We start from the raw sequence: 24307 nt of genomic DNA, 5'->3' as shown, positions 1-24307 counted from the left end.
ACAATTGTTCCTCTGTTAGTTTTATTTTGAATAGACAGACAAGGAGAAAAGAAATTTAAAGGCAGAGAAAGAGAGAGGTCAAAATACACCAGAAAAACTCTAGAAAAATTTCTGGAAGAATAGGCGTTTTTTTATATAAAAGATTGGAGGCAGTAGATTAGTTTGTTAATACTCTTTTGGCTTGAGGGACTGTACATCATGTGAACACAGCATACCCCTGCTGAGAATTTTGGACCCAGCTAATTTTTAAGTCTCATGTAGACCATGAGAACTCTGACCCTGAGCACTGTCCCAATATCCTAGAATTCTCAAGGTCTGCAAAATTATTTTGAGTGATCTATAGAGGTTTGCATGTGGATGCAAGGCTTTTTATATGGAGATCCATTCCAAAGCATGTTAAGGTACCTATTTACTATGTAGACATAGCTGTTAAGGCTTTTTTAAAAAATCAAAGAATATGGAAGTATTATTTAAAAGTTGAAGAGGATTTAGCGCCAGATCCTTAGTCCCTTATGCAACCAATTGCTACCTTGTACCTCATAAAATATAGTAGAGCAGTTGAACTGCAGGCACTATAACTTGTACTTTGACTCTACCTAAATGTAAAAAGTAATAAACTATAGTGAGTGATCCTAGCTTTTTAACTGGCATTCCAAGTCCATTTGCCTTTCTAATGCATTTTGAAAAAGATAAATGTCCAACATTTAAGCTGCACATAAGCTTCTTGCTCCTTTATATTATTTCCTATAAATAAAAATATAAATGCTTGCGGTTATGCGATTTGATCTTTGAGTACATGGTACTATAAATCTAGTCATGACATGATTTCCCCAGAAATAAATATGACCTTTTCTTTTAAGATGCAGGACAAAAAGGTTCTTTCTTAAGAACATAAACACCTAATAATCCAAACAGCCACTTAGCCCAAATAGTAAAGACATTGCTCCTGGACGTGGGTAGTCACTGGATACATGGTCTCCATGACAAGCAAAAAGCAAGTTCTTAGTCAGAAATTTTTTAGGGACAGAACTGCGCTACTGTCAGCCCTTTCCCCATATTTTCTTGACATATCTATTCTTCCTGTAGTTTTTCTTGTCTTCTGCCTTTTCTATCATGCTAACTTCAAATCTCCATTTCTTATCTTCCAATCCCCTTTATCTCCAAGGCTGTCATCTTTTATAGTAAACCCCAAGGTATACTACACATTTCCTAGATATGCCATAAGAAAGGACTCTGGTCCATTTTTTTTTTTTTAATGTACCATATCATATGTCTGTGACAATATTATTATATATATATTATGGACACACCATATCACAGAAAATTCCTTAAGGTGTAATCAGCACCTACCTACTTTTAACTCCACAATATTAAAATGACATCTTGAGTTTGGATCTTGCCCCTTTCCTGCCACTGTAGACATGATGTTCTAGGAGCTTAATATGTTAAACATATTAACAGTTGATACCAAAGCACTCTTACAGAGTTTACTTTCCATGCATAGAGGTATCCAATTTTGAAGTAAAAGAAAAATTAATAATGAAACAGATGAGGGAGATTTTTTATGAATGAAATGAAATAGGATTTGATTTTAGCATCAAATATATACTATATAAAGGAATGTCTGTATTCTGCATCAATTACTTACTCTACTTTGAACTTATGTTCTCTGCTTCGCAATTGAAACTATTCTTTCCCTTTAACTGAAGTTGCCAATATACAGTCTTCATCAACATTGATTCAACACATCATCATCTAAACCAAGTGATAAAGCTGGTATTTATATTGTCAGGGGACTGATTACAGATGATGGCAATGACCATCTCAAAAGGTATAATTCTCTGCCACAGTGTATATCAGTATTTTTCTTAATTATTTCTGACATTTTACCTATTACTCCAAGGACTTTCTCAGAGGGTGGAAATAAAGGGGAAAAATGGGTTTTGTGCCACAGATGAAGAAATACATCTTCTGTAAGTAATTCCCAGAAGAAATCTTGGAAATCTTATGGGGTCAGGAAAGAGGCAAGAAAGTAGCATTTGTCACCCTTGCTGAATTGGTCATCTAAACTTACAGTAGCACTAAAGCTGAGTGACTTATCTGCCACCTCTTAGGGAGGAAGAAAAGAGAGGATAAAGAAGTATAAGGAGAAAAAATAACACTGTGAAAGTATCATCTAGAAAGCTGCCTAAAGATTTTGATCTTTCAGCTACTTATCTCCTATTTCCCTATAGTGGATGTGGACATAACTTCTGTTATTAGAAATCACACATAGTAAAAATTAAGAACCGCACAGCTGAGGTTATGGGAAGAATAAAAGTTCACCAAGTTTAGGACAAGAAAATAATATCTGAGGGTGGCTGGGAGAAAAATGTCTAGCTGAAGAGCTGTACAGATGCAATAGAAATGGACAATGATCACCATCTACAGGGAATATTAAGGTAGGATGAGTGACAGGCAACCCACAAAATCTGGAGATGCCTTGTACATGAAAAAGGTTGTTACAAGTCACCACTTTTGACAAGAGTTTGATGCAGGATGGACAAGTGGATTGCATAGTTGGTTGCTCAGCTTAATGACACCATTATTAAACTCTAGATAAGTAAAACAGGCTATAACAGAGCTTCCTGTTCTTACCTTAAAAATATATAAAGACTGCAGTCATCTCAGAGCAATACATAAAGAACTCATCCTCTGAATCATCCAGCATCCCATGTTGATGACCCACCAGCATGAGCATCGTTAGCAAAACATGAGTTTCACACAGCTATTGGGCCTATTTGATCTTGCATTACACAAATACAAATAAAACTAACAGCACTCCACAGAAGCTTCTACATATAAAAATGGATTGTTAGGCATAACAGGGTTTTTAACATGGGCTACTTAGGACATACCAGGGGCATGTAAATTATTCCGTATTTAACAGAATGAAACATCTATCTTTCAGATATTCACTAGTCAGGTGGTTTGTCCTTAATTTACACTCAATCAGAAATGAAAATGCCTTTTTTCCTCTACTTCTAGTGTTGGTTGCATGGTGGCCTGCCTTTAAGAAGGCATTCACTGCCTACCTCTGAGAGATAGAAGAGGAAGGGTGAGTGATTTTCATGCTCTGGCACTCATTGTAGGCTGTTTAATTTGTCAGGACTACTAGGCCATGGTTTTGTGCTTTGACAGGTTTTTGTTATTCCTGCTAATCCCATTTCTGTTGTGTAATGTGCGTGGCAGCATCTGGTGACAACAGAATAGAACACCTAATTGTGAATGAATACAGAGAGCCCTGTTCTGCCACATTGCCTGTTGCACTATTTTTGCATTTTTATGGCTGAGGGTGGGCTTCCAGGAGCTGCAAAGCAGACAGCCCATCGTTGTAATCAAATTTGCCATTTGCATGTGTGTGTTCTCAGCAGTCTTCGTATTTCTATGGCCCTCAGGATTCCTTGAGTTTGGCTTTCTGGCTCCCTCTTCTGAATGGAGAGGATGATCATATATAGTTATTAAACAACTTCTTTTTATTTTAATTATTAAGTCACAATGTGAAAGTGATGGTTTTAAGTGCATTTGGGTGTCACGAAAAGGAGCAGTACATGAGAAGAGCCAATGCAGTACCTGCAGAGCTGTCATTGCCTTCACCCATTGCATGGCTTAATTCCCTTGCTGGACACAAGGACCAGGAGAGGCGTGGAGATTTCCTCTCCATCTGAGCATTTTTTTGTTGCTCCACTCCATTATGATTTGTCAGTGACTAACTAGGTCCAGATCCTATTCTACTTTGCCACTTCATATGCACTAGGCTTGGGAGCTACGGGTTATGCTCAGCACTGCTCATATAGACAGGCTTAGCAAGTTATATGAAAACGGGACACTGACTATAAATGCTTCCAAATGCAGGATATCTGTTTTTAAGCAGTGGTCTTAAGGATTTTGGAGGAAGGAGTTCAGCTCAACGTCTTTAAAAGTTCCTGAAAGTAGATTACTGATTTAATCAAGAGTTTATACAAATACTGTCCTGGTGGGGTTCTAATCAGATGGCTTCGTCTGTGTATAACTTAAACTGGTTCCAGTTAATGTCAGTACTGCAAATTAATGCCTTCACTTACAGGATGTGCACCCTTTTGCAAGAAGCTAGTTTTGGTGTAACCATAGCTATCCAAAGTATTGATAGATCAGAGCGGTATAGAATATTACAAGATGGACCAAGGTTATTATTTTACAAGACAGATGTTTTGAATACACTGACAAGCCTTTAACAGAATCACAGAATGGGTGAGGTGAAAAGGGACCACAGTGGGTCATCTGGTCCAACCTTCCTGCTTAAGAAGGGTCATCCTAGAGCACACGGCACAGAATTGCATCCAGATGGTTCTTGAAGGCCTCCAGTGAGCGTGACTCCACAACCTCTCCTGGCAATCTGTTCCAGTGTGTGGTCACCTGCACAGTAAAGAAGTTCTTCATATTCAGGTGGAACTTCCTGTGCATCAATTTCTGCCCATTGCCTCTTGTTCTATTGCTTGGCACCAGAGAGTAGAACTTGGCTCCATCCTCTTGACACTGTCACTTCAGATACTTATGGACATAGATGAGGTGCCCTCTCAGACGTCTCTTCATGAGGCTGAACAGACCCATTTCCCTCAGCCTTTCCTTGTGAGAGAGATGCTCCAGTCCCTTAATCATTTTTGTTGCCCTCTGCTGGGCCCACACCAGGAGTTCCACATCTCTCTTGTACTGAGGACAGAATTGGACACAGCACTCCAGATGCGGCCTAACTAGAGCTGAGTAGAGGGGCAAGATCACCTCCCTTGACCTGTTGGCCATGCTCTTCCTAATGTACCCTTTGGTGCCTTTTCTGGCCACTTCTTGGCCCCCAGGACACACTGTTGGCTCACCAATGGCTTGTCGTCCACCAGTACCCCAAGCTCCCAGGGCCCAGAGAGTTGTGGATGTCAAGTTTGCCTAGGTGTTCTCTAATCCAGTCCTCCTTGACCAAACAACTGTAGACATTTTCAGCTTAGATTCTTGGCAGACAAAAGCACTAGTATTGCATAACAAGACTGAAAAAATTCACTGCCCACATCAATCCTGCAAAAACGTTCAAAAGATTAATTAAAACAAAGCTCTAAAATCCAAGAGATCTGAAGTACATGAATGACAACATCAAAAAGAAAAATTTTAAGGAGAGTGTTCAGAATTTTAAATTAAAATGCAAGCTTCAATTTTCTCCTGGTAACACTTGGTATAATTTTTCTCCCAGTAAACAACACAGCTCTTCTGTATTTACCAAAAAATATGGAATCAAAACACAAAACCTGTTGGATGCAGGAACCAAGAAAAGATCTAAAGCTTGTATGAAATTTAACAGATTTTTTATACATTTTTCTAACTCCTCTGTATTATAGGATGCTGAATTTACTAAGTTTTAAAAAGGTGGTCAAATAATACAGTAAATATGAAAGCAGTTTCAAGACTGAAGCATGAGGCAGCATACAATCCATGAAACTAAGATCTTGTCTTATGCTTTCTCTTATCAGCTACAGTTCAATTCTAAACTGAGTTCTAAGAAACATAAGATAGTGTGAAAGCAAAAATATTTATGTACACTATGCATACAAAATAGACAACCAAGGGAGAAATGTTCCTCCTTATCAAAGACTTGTATTAGATGTATCCTTCTTCTAAGCATCTGTGGACAAGTTCCCCAGAAAAGATGCCTTTCATCAACTATGGGAGCTGTTATTCGTTATCATCATCTGTTTATAATCAATGAGAACAGTTGGATGCTCAGCAGTCTTGAAAATTGAACCAATTATTTAGGTCAGTAGTTTTTAACCTTTTTCTATTTGTGGACTCTTAAGCATTTTCCACTGGATGTGAGGCACTGTTAGAAATTTTACTCAGTTTCTTTGGCACTTACAACAAACTGTCTAGAATTTATCTCTTCCCTTACATCTCCTTATGAATATATTCTCAGACTTCAAGCTGAAAAAAACCCCAAACCACAATAGAATATATGCATTTTTGGATAAATTAAAAAAAAAAAAAAAAGGCTACCTGAATCCAAGTGTCTTTAAGCATCTTGATAAACTATGCAAACAAAACTTTGTCAGTTTGAATCTATGCTATTTTGATTACAATCCAGGACAAGTGCAGTTCTCCACTGGCATGAGCAGTTGCTGCTCAGGCTTAGCCCTCTGGAATCCTCCCTGTCCCTGGCTGCCATGCACTCATCTCCATTACGTGTCAGCACATGTTTCTTTTCTGTTGAATAAGCTGTGCTGTGAGACCAAGAGTATTCAGGTAGGGATGAGCACCTTTAACTAAGAACTGCTACCAAAAATACTTAAGTAACACTGTACCCCAGAAGCATTTTTGGTGCTACAGTCTCCAAGAAAAATGTGAACATAATTTTGAACAGAGAGGGAGTGAGGAAATCAGAGACAAGCAAGGGCTGACCCTAATTCAGTCATAATAGCACAAATTAAAATGTCCCGGTTCCATCCCGTATTTGACTTTACATTCCCAAACATGCATTATAATCAAGCAGGATGGCTTGGGGTTGCCTTGTGAAGGAGCTCTGACTGAGGTCCAGCCACAGGTAGCTTCTGAAGTCCCACCTGAAGGTACCTGAAGGTACCCTCCACTGTGTCTGGTGACCGGTAGTAGGAGAAACTGCTTCTGGCACCGATGCCTCTTGTGAAAATGGCTCTGATCACACATTTTGCTGTGTCAAAGGAGAGTCACTACAGCAAATCCAACCAAATCCAAGGATCACACACTGAACAGAGATTTGTTGGTAAGACCTTAAAATATTTCTAATGGCATTTTGGTGTTTATTGTAATTATAGTTACTGGGATACACAGCAAATACATATATTTGATTGTATCTCCATTAGATTACGGTAATGCAGATATGCTTGTACAGCCAGTGTGAACACAGAAAAGTCTCATGAAACAGAGAAGGCTCTTAAGGTTCCAAAGCAGCTCAACCTCTGGTCTCAGATTAGGCAATGAAGCAGCATACCTAGGTCAGCCCTGTGGAGGCTTTGGGAATGCCTAACACAAACCCTCTGGGAAATGCTCTGAACCAAGAACTGCCAAAAAACTTTAAAAAAGTAACTGCTGAAAAGATGCCTAAAAAAAAGAAAGGGTTGGAATGAGCCAAGACCCTTCCTGGTTTTAATGAAAAAAACCTTTAGGCCTGACTACTGTATTTAAATTAAATCTATTTGCTTTTTGCACAGTTCGAATAGATGCTTTTTAATTATTGCTAATTGTTTAAGATATTGTTGTATCCCCCTGAAGATTTAAACTGAATAAATTTAATTCCTTTAAAATATCATTCAGCTACAGGCAATACAGTAAGAAGCCCCATAGGTATGGCAGTAAAAATAACCATAAAGGCATAAGCATTTAAATGAGGAGAGCATGGAATACTTCCCACTAGACTGAAAAAAAAAAAAAAAAGAGAGAGAGTAAAGAGACAGAAAAGAAAAGAAAAGAAAGAAAGAGGGGGGGGGAAAAAAGCTATGTGTTTTGGAGACACAAGAACCAAACCATGAAACACACAGTTGAAACATTTAGGATGACTATGAAAAAGGTCTATGTTCACTTGTTAAGGAATGCGCTAAGGCAGACTAAAGCATATGAATGGCCCTTTCACAGGTCACAGATTCTATTCAGTTCTTGGACATTGTTATTATCCGACAGAAATAGATGGGCCTAATTAATATTCTGGACATACCTGAGAGAACATTCTTAAGGAAATCATCCTCTGGTGGTTTAGGTTTGTTGTGTTTTGGGGGTTTTGTTTTTTGTTGCGTTTTCTTGGGTGCTATGTGCTTTTCGTTTTTGTTTTTAACAAACAGCAAATGCTACAAATAGCATCTGCTTAAAAGAAACTATGAGTACAATTTTGGTGTTAAAAGTTTAATAAAGAGTCTACTTCTGAATATATTTGTTCATGCAAAGACTTGGATTTTTTTTTTTTATTTTAGTAAACAATTTTGCCATGTAGATTAAAGCTGAACTGCACAGTCATTTTGCAAGCAATTATGTTCTTGGCACTTTTCTGAACATAATATAACAATTACCACAGCAAATGCATTTTATCAGAGCACTCCAAGCATGCAGCAGGTTAATATCAGTGTTCAGCAACTTCAGATAATATTTCTAAGATGCTAATGTTTAGCCAGTTTCAAATGAGCAAACAGCTTCTGATATGAACTGAGTTCTGGTCTTTTAAGATAATGTAGTTATATGGGCCCCAATCTTATATGTAGTGGGACTACTGTCCCCCTTACAGAATCCTGTTAAAGTTGATGGGAGTCTGTGCAAGCAAATCCAAATGCAAGGCCAGCAGCACAGCAAGAAAGACAGACTGATTAGAAAGTTAACACATTGCATAGCTCAGGGTGAGCATCTCGGTGCTCGCTCTGCCTGATGTGGGGTGAGCCATCCCCTCATACAACTTGTCCATTTACCTTCTAACCTTTGCAAGCATCAGCTATTCACCAAGTGACTCTTACTGATACCAACCACTGCCCTAAAATGATTTTATTAGTCTAATCTACACTGAATTTTAAAGATACATGGTTTGGTTTCAGTTATTTGACTCCTGCTGAACAATCCCAAAAACCATAACCTCATTTTTTTAGTCTTGTTTTGCCTCACTGCTGACTCTTGTGGGAGTTTTGCTGTTGATTTCACAGAGATCAGAAGTAGGCCCAAAAAATGTACAATATTCCAAAGTCATCCAAGCTGTATCACTGCATTTTGAATTCAGGACACTGCTTCAATACAGTAACTTGTTGTTCTCATCTTAAATGTCTGGATGGCATACAAATATAGATAAAAGTAGATGACTAATTATCACATCTATTCTCAAGGCATGCATGGAGGGAAGGCAATAAAGAGGAGGGGAAGTTTGTGGGTTACTCCCACACATAAATCCTCTATGTGTCAATGGGTGAATAGACACTACTTTAGTCTATTGTGCAAGGCTGTTTTATAACAACAATAAGCTGAAACAGAGAAGAAACTATATTAGAAAGGCAAATATCAAAATACATCACTAGTAAAATGCCTGCAGGTAATCAAGTAATTCAGTTCTGTAGTACACCCAGAAACAGGAGTCAAGTGTTTTGTACTCAAACCTTAGTATGGCATATGTGGAAAAAAAAAATCCCATTGAAATAAATAGACCTATTCATTTCAGAGACAGTGAAAAAGAGACGAACTTTCTTTGTCTTGCCACTTTAGGGCCCCTTGATAGCATTTTCCTTTTTTATTGTCTTTTAGATATAGATGCCCCTCTGCTTAAGTATCACCACAGCTACCAGTAACAAATACCTAAATATATAACAGATGCATAAGTGCATCTTGGGATAAATACATTATGGACAATTAACTGTCATCATACCCCTCAATTACATTTTCACCCGCTCCTGTAGTGTACACCTGTGGCTTGTTAGTAATGCAATAAGTGTTGTAAAGCAACTCTAAGGTTCAAAGGTAGCGCTGCAAAAATCTGTTTTCCTCTCTTTTCTTAAATGTGCATTACATAAATGTGAAAACAGAGAAACAAACACAAGAAAAAAGAACACTACCTTTTCTTTTGCTGACTAACACTGTTGATCAAGTGAAAATTTTTCACTTTCCTCTTACATCATACAAGAAAGACCATCTGCATGAAATATTGGACCCGATTCTGAATTCACTAATGCAGAAATTAACCCAGAAGCAGCAATCAAAACTCACTTTAGCACAGTTTGTAAAATTATTTTAAATGTCACATAACTCATCTATGAGGGGATAATATAATGACCACAAACATTATTTGAGAAAATTTTGTAATGCACATAATTTTAAATAAAAAGTCAAAGAGCTTGTTAAATTAAATTAATTAAATTAAAACTGATACACTTCTAGGCTACAGTCTAATTAAGTATGCAACTTTGCAAAATGGATATTTTTATAAGTTAAAGTAGCTATTGGACATCCTTACTATAACCACACTTAAGTCCATAATAGTTCCTGCAAGGATTATTTGTTATTAAATATGCGAGCAGCATAATTCAGTAAACTCTGTATATGACATTGATGGAGTGCCTGTAAAGAAAAATATTAAACAAAAATATACTGTACAAATGGTCTTATAATTGTAGCTAGAGGCAAATCCAGAACAGAAATACCTCTCTCAGTTAATATCCCAATGGCATTAACACATCTGTGTGGCTGCTCTGTTTGTTTATGTATTAATCTTATATGGTCAACATTAAGATTTTTTTATTCCTATCCTGCACTTTTCCAACCTTATTTACTACCTCCCTCTGTCAATACCTCTGGAGTACTGCACTACTTGTTCAGGGAGAGAACATAGGAAACCGGAGACTTTCCTGTGCTTCAGCAGGAACAATGGGGTGATCTTTGAAAAGGTGACGTTGACTGCTCCCCTGACCTCCGTGCACTGCTTGGCCAACATACAAGGAATTGCCCCAAAATCTCATGTGCTGGAGTCCAGATGACCCACTTCACCATCAGGCTGCCTGAAGCACCCTGGCAGGGACAGGCTGGAATACCTGTCCCCGTGCTACAGACTCCACCTCACACCCACTGCTGCACCCCTTCTGGATGATACATCCAGCAAGTCCCAGCCATGGTCCATGGAGCAAAACTACTCCCACAGAATTACTTATCAACCAGGAGAAGGAAATGTTATAATTCTTTTTGGTTCAAGACTTTCAGTGTAGACAGGACATAACTGGTCATACCTCTGGTGCTGACCAAAGACAAACCAGGCTATTAGGACTTTCCAGCTACATTGTCACTGCTTTTTGTCTGACCTCAGTACTGATAGGGTGAATGAGCAGAGTAAAGCTAATCTTATCCCTTGTTGATTCAGGGGCAGTGAGATGTTCACATACTCACCAACAAATTTCAGTGGAGGTTCTTAATCGTATTTTTCCTTTTGGCAAAAAAAAGTCTTTTTTTCAAGTCTTCACGTAGCTTTTCCCAGATCATTTATATATGTAAAAGTCAATAACTTTATCTGTATAATGAACAGTGGTATCAGTTGACACTTCTATAGATTTTAGCAGCTCTCTTTAATTGTGTTGGTTTTTTCTTTGCCTGTCTTTTAAAGTTCTGTGAAGGTGAGTCGAAGGATACGACACCGTGGTATTCACAGATAACATTCAAGAGCTGCATTTTGTTCTATGTCCCAAGTGACTTACCTGAGAGACACTGAGAGGCTGGAAGTTGGGCTGCAGAATTAATGAAGAATATTACAGGTGTTTATTTATAGGTGAGAATCAAATATGCCTGGGTTGACCAACAGTGACTCACGGATTGTCAAATAGCAACATTTCAATGTGTTCAAGCAGCCCCGTGAAGAACTGGGTTAGCTGACTAAATGATAACAGTGACTGGCCAGTCAGCATAAGCTGTGACGAGTTATATCATCTTACTTTACTAAATCCATAGTCTCAAAAGAGTTTAATCACAGTTGGATGACATAAAGCCAAATACAAATTGCCTTGCTTAGCAAAGACTGTCAGCTAACTTGCTTTTTTGATACCACATATGAACTAAATATCATAAAGTGAACCATAGAAAGAACAAGAGAAGATACATAAACACAAATATTTGGAAAGTGTTAGGATCAACTATGGGGAAATACTTAGCAGAAACAGGAGAAGAAATAACTGTTAAATTGAGAAAATCCTTTCTGATACATGCTGTATGCAAATCCTCTGATATTTGGATGCTTTGCTGCATTTCTGAAAAACCTAGAGAGCACCAAGCAGCAGAAAAATGCGTTACAAAGAATAACACTGCATGATCCAGGAACTGGACTGGATGATCTAACTGGACACTCATATCTAGCAATTTTTTTCCTTGGAAGTACTACTACTTTTGCTAAAAAGCTGGCACCACTAAAAACAATAACAAAACCCCTATGTCTTTCCTGTCTCTGGTCTTTTTTTTAAAATTATTTTATTAGGAATTTTATCGAAAAGCATCTTTAGGATTTTAACTTATTTAATGATGATAGGAAGCACCCTAATGTCTATTGTATAAGCATTTTTGTTGACTAGCCTGGGCAAAATTAGTATCAGTAGCATTTACATTGTTCTATAAATGGCCTAAGCAAAACCTCATAACAAATCCACAGTGTAGTCGGAACTCATCTGTTCTTTGCACTTCCTACTTTGCAGATGAGACAGTCTCAAAAGACAGGGTAGGCTGAAGACTGGTTGGACAACTCTATAAGTGAAGTCTCAAGACTCTTGTCATTCTAGCTGTCTAAATTACTTAAACAGGACTCAGAGGAATTTAAAGGGGAGAAACGACATGACAAACAATTATATTCTAACACACTATTTATAACAATGCCCTTTCAGATTATTGTTCCACTCAGACTGACACATTACTGTAATCCCAGGGATGAATCAAGGGACTTAGAGTTAGATCGTGCACAGCTTGTAGGCATAAAAAAAATACGAATAAAGAACTGACATTCAGGAAATATAGAGCGACTCAAGGATAAATTCTGCTGGGATGAGCTTAATTTATCAATGTCAATAACAACGGTGAACACATCGCAAGAATACATGCATATTAATTGAAAATAACTCAGATTAAATCACTGCAGTTTGACATTTTGAGATAGGCACTTTATCTTTTCAAGAAAGAGAGCACTATAAAATCTTTAATCTGAAAACACATCTTAATTGCGTGTTATCACCTCCTAATTGCTTCTATATTATATTAAACATTTTGCTAATTACTAGCCTGATCATGGTGTAAATAGCTTGAGGCTAGAGCTCATAACCAGCTGAAGACAACTGGGCACAATGAGGGCCACAAAGAAGTTTATCACTTCGGTGTATTATCGCGGACTTCCATCATTATCAGTGTCTATCACTCTTTATCTCTGCTTCCCTTGTGAGATAAAGAAGAGAGACAATAATGTAGATCAGAGGTTGGGTTGCATTTCAGTTAATCCATCTATTTCTAGCTCTAGATTTCTAATATTCCCTGGGGACAAAAGTTGTCTGCCTACTGCTGTCACTAATCTACTGCTCGAAGACTGAGGCCAGAATGCTATTTGCTCTACCACAAGACTGGGTAATGGAGGCGCTCCCGGACAGCTGGAAGTGTGTGCTGCATCCGAAACCAAAGGACATGGATGAAATACGTTGCTGTGAGCAATCTACCCACTTAGCTTCAGATCCCAAGTAATACACAGATGATACAAAGGGAGTATCTGAGGCAGCAGCTTGTGAATTAATAAGAAAATTATTTACGTACAGGCAATAAAAATGCTCCTACGAAACTGTCAGGTGACCCAGCAATGCAGGCAGTCACTCAGGCAGCAACTAATAATTTAGGTACAGCAATTGTTTAAACAGTTACCGTTATCTGAAATGAGTCAAGCAAAACAGAATTGTTGCAGGTTTCTTGAAAGAAAAACATTTTTATCCAACATCACATTCAGGAATTAACTGACTTTTTGGGTTCCAAACTGCAAGGTAAAACACAGCTTTGTAAAAAATGACTTGCATTTCCCAAAGGAACAAACCTTAAGTAGGAATAAATCAGCACACAGGTAAACAGCTTTTCTCACCGTCTCCTTGGCAGAATATAAGTTTAGCCAATGCTAAGAGGATGTGCCAATGTGTGGTCTATGGATTTTGCTCTCTGTGTTTAAAATTAGATTTTGACTACAGCTACTTTGTCAGGGCTTGCTGTAAGACGCCAGAGGCCCAAGTTCATATCTGTTAATAAAAGCTTACTTTTTTTTCTGTCTTTGCACTGTGGCAACAGCAAAGAATTTATACCTGGAGCTTCATTTGCTAGATGGAAAAACCTCACAACTTTTACTAAGTAGAAAGTTTATAAGTCAGGCAGGAAGAAACAGACTGCAAATGAGGGAATATGAAATATGGATGAATTTAGGCCTGAGTCACGAGATGCACAAACAGAGCATTCTCAGCTTCAAACCTTTTGTATTGGAAGACCATATTTAGTGAAATTGTACATAAGTAATTAATCAGAAAGTAATGCTCAAATCTGAAGAAACATTCTATCTTCCCCACAGAGAGAGATGCCTAATTGATGGGATAAGTGACACTTTCTCCAGTGAGATAAGAAGTACTGTCCCTGATTAGCTCATTGCCTTACAGATTCCCTCTCACACCTCCTGGACTCAGCTGTGGGTTGGGTTTTTTTTCTACTCCAAGTATATCACTCACTGTTTACCTAAACTCCTGATTTTCAGGAACAACATAAAATAAGTTGGAGAAGTGGACGGTGTCCCTGTCCACGGCAGAGGGTTTGGAACTAGATGATCTCTAAGATATTTTCTAACCCAGACTATTTTATGATTATATGAAACAAGAAGTGCTAACACCATCGCTTTGCACTACCTGTGTACCATTGGACTTGCTACCACAGGTGCTGCCAACCTCCCAGGGTCTGTCTCTCTCCTCCCCTGTGCCTGCTGCACCCCCTTGGCCATCCCATCTCTGTAACACTCTCCCATGGCAGCTTGACCGATCACGTCGCTGACGTGAGCTTCAGCATGACGTTTACAGGAATCCAGGGCTCTCAAAGACTTTGTGTCAAAGCTTAAGCTACTGGGTTTCTTGTTAAAAAAAAAAAAAAAAAAAAAGAGGAATGAAATAAAGCACAGCTATCCTGAAGCAAGCAATGATGCACAGCTGTTTTATTGCCTGGTACAGGTACGATATTTTCAGGGAATATATTCTGTCTTTTAAAGAGCCCGGGGCAGAAGGCCCTGGATTTGTTTCAGCTGCCAGAATCCTCTTACTCTTCCAGTTTCCTATTATCTTTATTTCCTTCTTTCTTTGTTTCTAGGCTGTGTCTGTTTAAAGTGTCTCAGACTCTTTCTTCAGCTCCCAAGCAGTTTTTATAGGTGCCTGTGTTCTCCCCAAGAATTCCTTAAATTGTCACTTCCTCTTATGGCTATGGGAAAGCCATGCTGTATTCTTGTCTTCCTTTGTATCCGAAGTGAGGAGAGGAAGATATTTCCCAGAACAATAAATATTCTGCCATAACAGGTTGGTGCAAGGCTGGGCCCCCTGTGTGGTGGTAGGTAATTTCAAGAATACCTTGTACTTACACAAAAGGGTGCACACAACTTAAAGGAAAGGCTGTACCACAAAATACACAACTTCCAAGGGCTCATTTCTGCAGTGGTATTTTAAGCTCATGCTACAGATGAGTTTTATGATATTTGCTTGTTTGTGTTTTCTCCTCTGTGTTAACGTATATTATCTCCACAGCCACTAATTCTTGATATAAATGATGCTAAGCAGTAAAGTATGGTCCATTAACTTGATTTTTAAAAGTATCTAAAATTTACGCAGTGATTTAAATAATAATATAAATTATATTAAGTACGTGCAGCAGCAGAGGGTACGGCCTCCTAAACAGAATGAATTTCTCCTTGGAGAGCACTGATTAGTTCATTTTTCCTAATGAATCTTTCGTTGTAGTCAGAAGTTCCTTTTTTTCCCCCTCACTGTCTCACTTATGAAGCATGCATATGTATATATGTATGTTCCATTTATATATTTGATAGCTAGATTAAGTAATATCCTACTTCACCTCCAGAAAGGGCACAGCACTTCTCAAGGAGGCAGCTGCATTTCTTAGGAGGGGGAAACTGAGGCCAAGGCACTCCACCCATGGATCCTCAACCTGCTCAATCTATGGGCCAGCCACTTCCAAGCATATAATTCATGGCTAAAAAACACTCTGCAGAAAAGTGGATGGATACTGCTGCTTCTCTCAGTGCAATTTATTGTTGAGGCCAATTAGAAAGTGTTACCCCTTAAGACTGATGCAGCCCTGTCAAAAAAGTGCAGCAGATGGTTTTGCACTGCCTTCTCCAGCATCTAGTGATGCCCTCCTGCTTCAGCTTTCCCCTCACTCTGCGTATTCACACCATTCTCCCCCAGGGCAGGGTGAAGGAGAGAGAAGTTCCCCGTTCCCTCATAAGTGCTTTACGTGCTCCTAGAAGACAGGCTGCCATCTGGCCTAATGAGCTTTGGAACAAACTGCCTTTAAGACAACTTTCCTTTACCTGCAGTGACACTCCTTTGGTGGTTGTTTACCAGCACCCCGGTCAATTAGGCTGTAGTTTAAGATGCATCACAGTTGTTGGCTTTTTTCCCTAGAAATATCAATGTAGGTAGTGTTTTCCAATAAGTGGACATTAATTCATGCTGAATTACAGTGGGATTCCCAAGAAACTATGTATGAGTACTGAAAGAAATCATTATGATTAATGATATAATTTATATGTGCATGTTGATGAAAGAATCATAATCTAGAGTAAATTAGTAGAGATTTATGTACTAATAATTTTGTTGTGCTCTAAGGTCCAGATGAAAACCAACTAAGTGATGTTGTATTGACAGCCAGTTCATATTAGCATATCTTAAAGGGATAGTATAATAGTATCAAATAAACAATTTCTACTGCATATTAACTCCATTTAACTTTTTTCCCCCCTCCCATAATCTATATTTATGGCATTGATAGGAGTAAGGTTTCATCCCTTTCATCTTCACATACATGCCAAAGAGTCAATGTGAATGAGATGACTGAAAATATTTAAACATAAAATAACTGACTTTTAAAAGAGAAGAGTAAATTAACTGACCTGATCCATCCATGTACTTCTGAGTGCGTGAAGGCCATGTGGCTGCATGCAGGGAAGAGGCATTTCATGCCTTTCAGGACAGCTGGTGCAGCTCTCCCCAAATCCCACGGTGTCCCAGGTCAGTGCCCAGGACAGCCATGGCAGCACCCTACACACCCACAGCGCTGCAGACAGCAGCACCTCGCCAGCCATCACAAATGCACAGCACAGTCTTCGATATCTTAAATGCAGCCTTCATTGCTTACTGCAGATAATGCAGCCCTGCATCGGGAGAACTGAGGCCAAGAAGTGAATTCGTGCTTAGTTCTCCATACGGGAAAACACCAGTAGAAGCATCTTTCTTACTGGCAATATTTTTTCAAGTGCTTATTGCGTAAGCTGGAGCGCAACTGAAGCTGAGGGTAGTATGGGCCTCTTCAAAACTGTGTGGCAGAGGCCATGTACCAGTGTCACACAGTCACCTTGTGGGGTTTGAAACGCCAGCTCATGGTAAACACATAAAGTACAGTGTGTTACTTAATATTCTAAAGAGACGGCTGTGAATTGTTTTACATTAATCACTAAAGCAAATGTTTATAAAATGTATCTCTGTATAATAACTAACTGATCTTACCTCTGAAATTCTTATGCAAAATAGAAAGTGGAATGTAAGTGAAATTATCTATTCCAATTTATTTCTAAAAACAAGGATAAATTGCTGACCTAGCAAAATCTGCAATATTTTTTTCCTAGGGTGCTTTTAGTACTTAATCATACTTTTCAAATATTTTTTTTAAAGAAGTGGTACAATCTCGTCAAAGTAGTCTTATCTTTCTGTAATAAGATACATTATCAATCTATATCAACTCAGATGGAACTCCTCCCCAAGGAATTTAGAGCCTTAACTGTTTGCAGTTTTCAAGAAGAAAACATCCCCTGAGCTATGTGTCCAAGACTGTAGTGATGTGATCCAACAGCAGGACTACTACTGTACATTAGTAATTTAAACAAGATCCAGAATTTTTCCTCCCGTATCCTCCCTTTTAAGTTACGTATTTTAACTTTTTGCTGCTGGGGACATAGTTTTGTAGCACAAAACTGAATACTAGAGGCAACATTTAAATTTTATATGAGCTTGGATATATCTGTTCATAACAAAGCCTGTTGGAGGAATTAACTCTCTTCTACAGGGAACCCAATGTGAATTTACAAAGGAGAAATTACTAATAACAACATTTCTAATGAAAACCAGTCTGTGTCTAGCCATTTTACCTAGCTATTACTTATGGAACCTGTAGCCACCACTAGACGCTTTGCAGAATACCTAACTAATTTTCAAAATCCTCACTTAAACCTTAATTCAAGGGAAAGACCTCTTGATCTTACAAAAGGCATTATTGCCGGAGATTAAACTGCTTGATGCTATGTATTGTTCTAGCTGTAGTCAAGAGGGAATATTAATTGAGATGTTCCATGGATTACAGTGTGTATTCCACAGTGGTTCACATGTTTCCTGGTGGTCTTTCCAACAGGAATAGCATAAATGAGGGGAATAAGACGGATCATTTTGAACCTTAGTTGTTAAGCCATTGTTCTGTTGTGCACAAAAGGTAATGCTTGGTTGATTTGCTTTATTTCTGAGCTGTTCTGATTTTTTCCCTGTGCACCTAATCTCTGCCACTTCCTCTGTGAGTCATCAGCAGCTGGACCCAGTGAAACCACAGGAACTAGCTCCTGGTAAAGAGCTCTAATGGTGCTATTACTCAAGTTCAATTCTCTTTAAGCCTAGTAAAGAAGCATCATGAGTCATATGGTACAGACAAGAGTTCTTTTGCATTTGCTTCTTTAGGAAAATCGAAACCCATGCCTTGCTTTTTCAGAGTGATTACAATGGTTGTCTTATACCTATCTCACTCTGCCTGTCCTTTGCAGCAACGAAGTGTCATTTTCCTTTCAATTCTTCATTATTTTTTTCTTGTACTGTTGCAGTTGCACCGCCTATAATTTAAAGACAGTTCTTAAAAATGAAACAAAACAAAAATTCACCATCATTTAGCTCTCTCCTTTCTGGTCGTTTTCATTGCACAGAAGTGCAATGTGACTCACACCTCCGATTCAGCTGATTTGATTAGTTGTTGCTGCCATACACCTGCTGCTGTCACCACAGTAGTCTGTATTTGTGGCATACATTCCTGCTGTCTGACAGAACAGGTGGATATTGTATAGTAGATTGAAAAGAATGGTTTTAATCATAATTGTTCTGCATCCCTGCTTACACAAACTCAGCAAAAGTTGGGTCTGTAAAATGAGTCTTGTGATTTGCCTTCAGTAAATAGGGTAGTCAAGTATCCTATTTTAAACTAAAGCCAAATTTTTAACTTCTGAAGAGAATAAACTCCTCAGATGAACTTTACAGTAAAATGGCTGGAAATTTTTTATAACTTTTTTTTTAATTTCTGATTCTCAGGCATTTCTATACAAGACAATTTGAAGACTTCAGAGAGCGCTGGGGGATCTCTTTGACTCTTGGTAGGAGTTCCTTTCCTCTCCTGCAATTAAAACAAGTCATTCTTAACATTTAAAAATGGTCCTTATTAAAAGAATGTCTCAGTTATTATCCTCTCAGACTAGCGTTTTGCCTTCTGATGAAGTCTTGCATGCTGGTTGAAGGAGGTTTACTTGAATTGTAATGCAATGCTGCTCAGGGATGGATAGTCTGTGACAATCTGTAACACTGGGCAGCAGGAAAAGAAAGGGAGTTTATTCTTCAGAGTGTCGAATGGAGGGAACTATATGGCAGTTCAAAAAGATCTTCATGCAAAGTGTAGGGGTACCTCTGACCATACAGGTCTTTGAATTATCCTTAAAACATGAAATAGGAAGAACCTAAAATCCCACACACTTTCCGAGTCAAAAGTACTTCAGTGAAAAACTGAGCGACAGTACAAATACCATTTAAGTGGTAGGAAGAAATGGAGACCCCAAATACGGAAAATATGAAACCTCTCAAGGAGAGGTAAAATGCAATTGTAGTCTCTCTAAATCAGAGAGTTTATTTATTAGCACAGTTGTATTTTAATGAATTAAGAGCTCTAATACAGACACTCCCAAGTTGCAACCCACATATCACAAGAGACACACAAGAGTCTGCACCCTGATGTGAGCCCGTGTGGAGCTGCAGGCTGAGGCTGCTGTCACCACTGCTGCTGATGGCAGTACTTGGCAAGAAAAAGTTTGAAAATCATAGTCCTAAGGGATGAACAGTTTTCCCTCTCATTCAAGATAATTTTTAGGCAAGTAGTGCAGCTCATCTAAAGCACACACATTATTCCTCTGGTTTGAACAAAACCAAATGTTTTGATGTTTTCATACAATAAATGCCATCTAAATACCAATTTACCAGCAGTGCCAAGATTTAAAATTGATTGCTTCTGCCTATTTCTCCAGCTAGCTTTTAAATTTGCAGCAGATTGTAAATCATGGTTCTGTAGAAGAAAAATTCAACAAATATTTGAAGAAAGTATTGTGCACATTTTTAATGTGCACTTCAAATATGCAGATCTGAGGTGCTGTGTTACAGAAGAATTTTTCTTAAAGCAGGAAAAAAGCATAATGAGACAAAATTTTAGGCAGACTATGATTCTACATTTTGGAAGTTTCCACAAAGTTTTATGGCATCTATTTCAAATTAATATTTCATTAAACTAATTTCATGTGCCATCTTTAGAATGATTAATTTGATACGTTACTTCAGGTTCTACCTTTTGTCTATACAGCCCACATGCCACATCATGCCACCAGTGATTTTTCAATGCTCAGAGGATAGGATGGAACTGAAGAGCTTTCAATTTTCATCCAGTTCTAACAGATGTATTTGATTTATAGTAGAAGCTGGTTTCATATTCTTAAAAATGTTGTAAACAATTTGCAGCTGCTTGATTTTTTGATGCCATCATAAATATTCATGATCTTTTTCCAAGATCTACAAACATAAGGTGACCTTAGACATAAAAAAAAAAACCTGACTTGGGTGGTACAGAGTGTTAAGTCATTGCTTTTTCACCTTTCTAAGAACTACAGAGACAGCTGCAAAGTGTGAGCCCAACATCACATACAGGGTTTCTGGAAAATGTAGTGCCATGGATTTTAAACAGAAACAATGAAAAGCCACTGCACTAAAGCTATGTTAGCAGAGAGCCTGATGACACAGTTTGGCATAAACACAGTGGCCTGGCAAGAAGTCACTGCGTCTGTAATCAATAGCTCTGAACGTGACCTTTAATAACGTTAGTAAACATTTTTCAGCATGTCATAGCACAATTTTCTGACCATAATGGAAAGGAAAGGGAATGACTGCTGGAAAATAGATAGAAGTAAAAAAAAAAAAAAAAAAAAGAAAAGCAAAACTGCAAATGGCAAATCTAACTATTCTGTTTGCAAACCTATTAAATGTTCAGCAATTAAAACTGACACTAAAGCATACAAAAAATATTACATTGTGTCATATCTTATTACACAATAGGATATTGTATTATCATAACTTTATGTAACTAACAGGTACATTTTGTTCACCCTTCAGCAAAACTCTCTCTGTTTCTTTACCCCCTTGAGATTTTCTCCTTCACTATTTTCACAAACTATCTAAAACAGGTACGTTTGTGTTTCAGGTGAAATTTTTATGTTTTTTAAGACTAATTGTAGAGAGTATATGGAGACAGTAATTGCATCAGTACCCCAAGCCAGTCAGATAAGATGGGCATGGGAAGGTAGGGGGTCCTGACTAAAATGAGAAGATGTAAGAAAAGACTTGAGAAGGTGAAATAATTCCACTCAGGAAGATGCAGGACTTTGAGGGTGTTGATCTTCAGTGGCATAAATTGCTTAAAGTGATGCTGAATTACACCATCTTGCCTTAAACATTTGGGTCATCTGATATGTAATTTAAGCATGGCCTATGTGACTGAGATTTCTAATGATACATCTCAGCAAGTAATGACTAAAATGACACATTAGTGACAAAAACCAGGATTTGTCCCAAAATTCATAGAACACATTTTATACTAACACACTGCATCCACAACACATCTTCTTCTGGGGTATTCACAAGGTTTAAATAAATTACAGGTAATATTTTCATAAGTACACATATGATTTAGAAATTCATGCCCCATTTTTTAAATTGAAGGAAAGTGTTTAAAGTGATTTCAAAGGGATTGAGGTGATGAAACACTATAAAAAGAGTCCTACCAAGCTTCTCTTATGTTCAGTATCTGACCATAAATGCTTAGATGTCCCTTTGAAGGTCAGGGAGATCTAATGTATTAAGCATCCAAGTTGCTTTCAGAACAGTGAATTAGACCCCTAAATAACATAAGTGATTTTGAAAATGAGATCTAACAAAATCCTGTAGATATGCTGGGTTTAGTAAGGGTATCTGAAAGACTCACCTGGAAGTCTTAACAGCTTTAGAAGCCCTTGACAAAATCCTATAGCCTTTGTGTATCAACATCAGAATGTAAATTGAGTACAGTCCTGTAAACAGAAAGAATAATATAAGTTGATCTGTTTTTCAATGTTTATTCCCAAAATACCACGCAGCCTGAAAGAAAAGTTAAGAAAAATCCAAATAATTTCAGAATAATTCCCTCATACTCAGCAATATCAATGTCATATGGCTCAAAACCAAGCAGCACAGTGAAAATTGCACCACAACAATGCCATCACTACTGCCTCTGCTTTCAGGTTTCAGAAAACTTGTATTAAGACTAAAGAGAAAACTTTCGGTCCAAATAAAGAGATTAAGAATAATCTACTGAGAACTGAAACAAGCTTATGTTTTGATATATTTCTATATTTCTTTTCTGATGTGAAGTCTTTTAAGAGAAGACAGCAACATATGAGTTATACATCAAACTGATTATTCATTTTTATAGGACTCAATACTCCAATATGAAAAGTCTAAATTTCTTTTTTCTCTCTGTGGCTTTAATACAATTTGTCTTATGCCTATAAAGCCTGGAGAACTGATGCAATAAATTAAGGAAACATATTTGACAAATAAGTAGACATTTTCCAAGTCAATTTTTAGCTGTGTATATGAAAATTTTTCATGACAGTGAACACTATTTAGACAACAATGATCTAAAGAAAGTGTTCATTGTTGGAAGAAAATTAAGGGAGCACCTCTGCTTGATTTTCCACGACAATATCAGTCAGGTAAGTCTTATCCATCTGAGAGTGCTCTGGATGGTTGGATGTATTATTTGTTAGTGTTTCCTACACCAAACGTGGGAAGCATGAAACACTTGGGTAGAAATGTGGTTAATATGGAACCATGCCTGGGTACCTTTATGATTTTTCCCCTTACGCACCTAAACCATACTTTTACGAAAGCTACTTTTGGAGCTGGATAAACTGCACAGAGAGATATTTTATTCTAAAATTAAAAAAAATCAACCCCTATTCTCAGTAAGTCAGATCCTTTTTACATTTCACAGACATGACATGTCATTAGGAAATGGTGCTACTCTTGGTTACATTGGCATGTCATGTTACAGTACATTAGAAAACATGATGTGCTGACATAACCATGCATGACCATTATCCGAATGACACGTTACATTCTGGCAGTTCAGAAAGAGGCACATTTAGGTCTCAGTACACATATTTTGCATATATCATAATCTATACATGCAAAGTGTAAAAGATTGGAAAAAAACACAAAGGAAATAGTGCAATCATGAAGTTAAATAATGCTTTATTCAGTGTTCATCCAAATTCACATCTCAGTCTGCCCTTATATTGTACATGCAGAGTATTGAGCACAGTCCCTAATTGATCATTTATGCAAAACAAACCTCAAACAAATATAAATAATTATCTTTGAATATTAGAAGAAAACAGAATTACTTTTTATTACCTCCATAGCTGTTACAGTTGATCTTTATATTTTATTCGTTCTCGACTTTTGGTGTGCGTTAACATCTGAGACTCATCACACTGTCCGGTATTTCAACAGAAATGATGTCACTGGTGCCAAATACTTTGACAAACATGGCTACTGCATAAATCCAAAGAACTGAAAGACCAAACAAATTATGTTTACAATTAGAAACAAAATGAGTAGTTCGTACCATAAGTTTAAGTATGTTAAACACAGATTTTTTTCCAGAAGGAAGACATTGACTGAAAACTGTAAAAGCAGGTAATTCTTTTTTTCCTCTCTCTTTGACAGTCTGGAGGAGCTTTTGATCTTCCAGTGTCCGTTACAACCTTGGGGAAGGTTAAGTTAACCCTTTGAACAAACACTCCTACCAGCATCCAATTCACTCAAAGTACCTTAATCACCAGCTAACTTGAATTCAAACTGCTCTAGAGAACATGAACTGACATAACTTAGCTCTGATGAAAAGGAGATTAAAAGGCCTGAATTTGATGTTGGCATGCACTGAGGGGCCCAAACTCCTGATTTCAACTTTGGAGACACCAGGTAGTGTGATTTCATTGCACAGAAGTGTTGGTGCACAGTTGGCCAAGGTGCAAGTTGTGTGCCAGTCGTGCAGAGACCCACAACAGTGACTTCCTCTTGCAGAGCTGATTGGAGGCAGTGTAGGACAGGACAGCATCAGAGGACAG

General features: G+C 37.9%; 2 long non-coding RNA genes across 8 annotated transcripts in view; one reads left to right on the top strand and one right to left on the bottom strand.

The window, feature by feature from the left end:
• LOC135419672 (uncharacterized) overlaps positions 1 to 24307 on the bottom strand; it is a 74987-nt gene that overhangs the window by 3436 nt on the left and 47244 nt on the right. Inside the window, exons 2-3 of the long non-coding RNA XR_010433088.1 lie at positions 23592 to 23750; positions 22120 to 22204 (exon numbers count right to left, since the gene is read on the bottom strand). This is a non-coding gene — a long non-coding RNA (uncharacterized LOC135419672). The remainder of the gene's footprint in view (positions 1 to 22119; positions 22205 to 23591; positions 23751 to 24307) is intronic.
• Positions 1 to 24307, top strand: part of LOC135419670 (uncharacterized) — a 47184-nt gene that overhangs the window by 11059 nt on the left and 11818 nt on the right. For 4 of the 7 annotated variants that reach the window (XR_010433082.1, XR_010433080.1, XR_010433083.1 and 1 more), the window contains 3 exons: positions 3028 to 3097; positions 19140 to 19201; positions 22789 to 22888. This is a non-coding gene — a long non-coding RNA (uncharacterized LOC135419670). The remainder of the gene's footprint in view (positions 1 to 3027; positions 3098 to 19139; positions 19202 to 22788; positions 22889 to 24307) is intronic. The other 3 variants (XR_010433081.1, XR_010433084.1, XR_010433085.1) reach the window with 3 other exon arrangements.

Source organism: Pseudopipra pipra, chromosome 10, assembly GCF_036250125.1.
Source record: "Pseudopipra pipra isolate bDixPip1 chromosome 10, bDixPip1.hap1, whole genome shotgun sequence".
Taxonomy (NCBI): Eukaryota; Metazoa; Chordata; class Aves; order Passeriformes; family Pipridae; genus Pseudopipra; species Pseudopipra pipra.
Note: the sequence above shows the minus strand (reverse complement) of the source record. Positions and strands in the feature narration are given on the sequence as shown.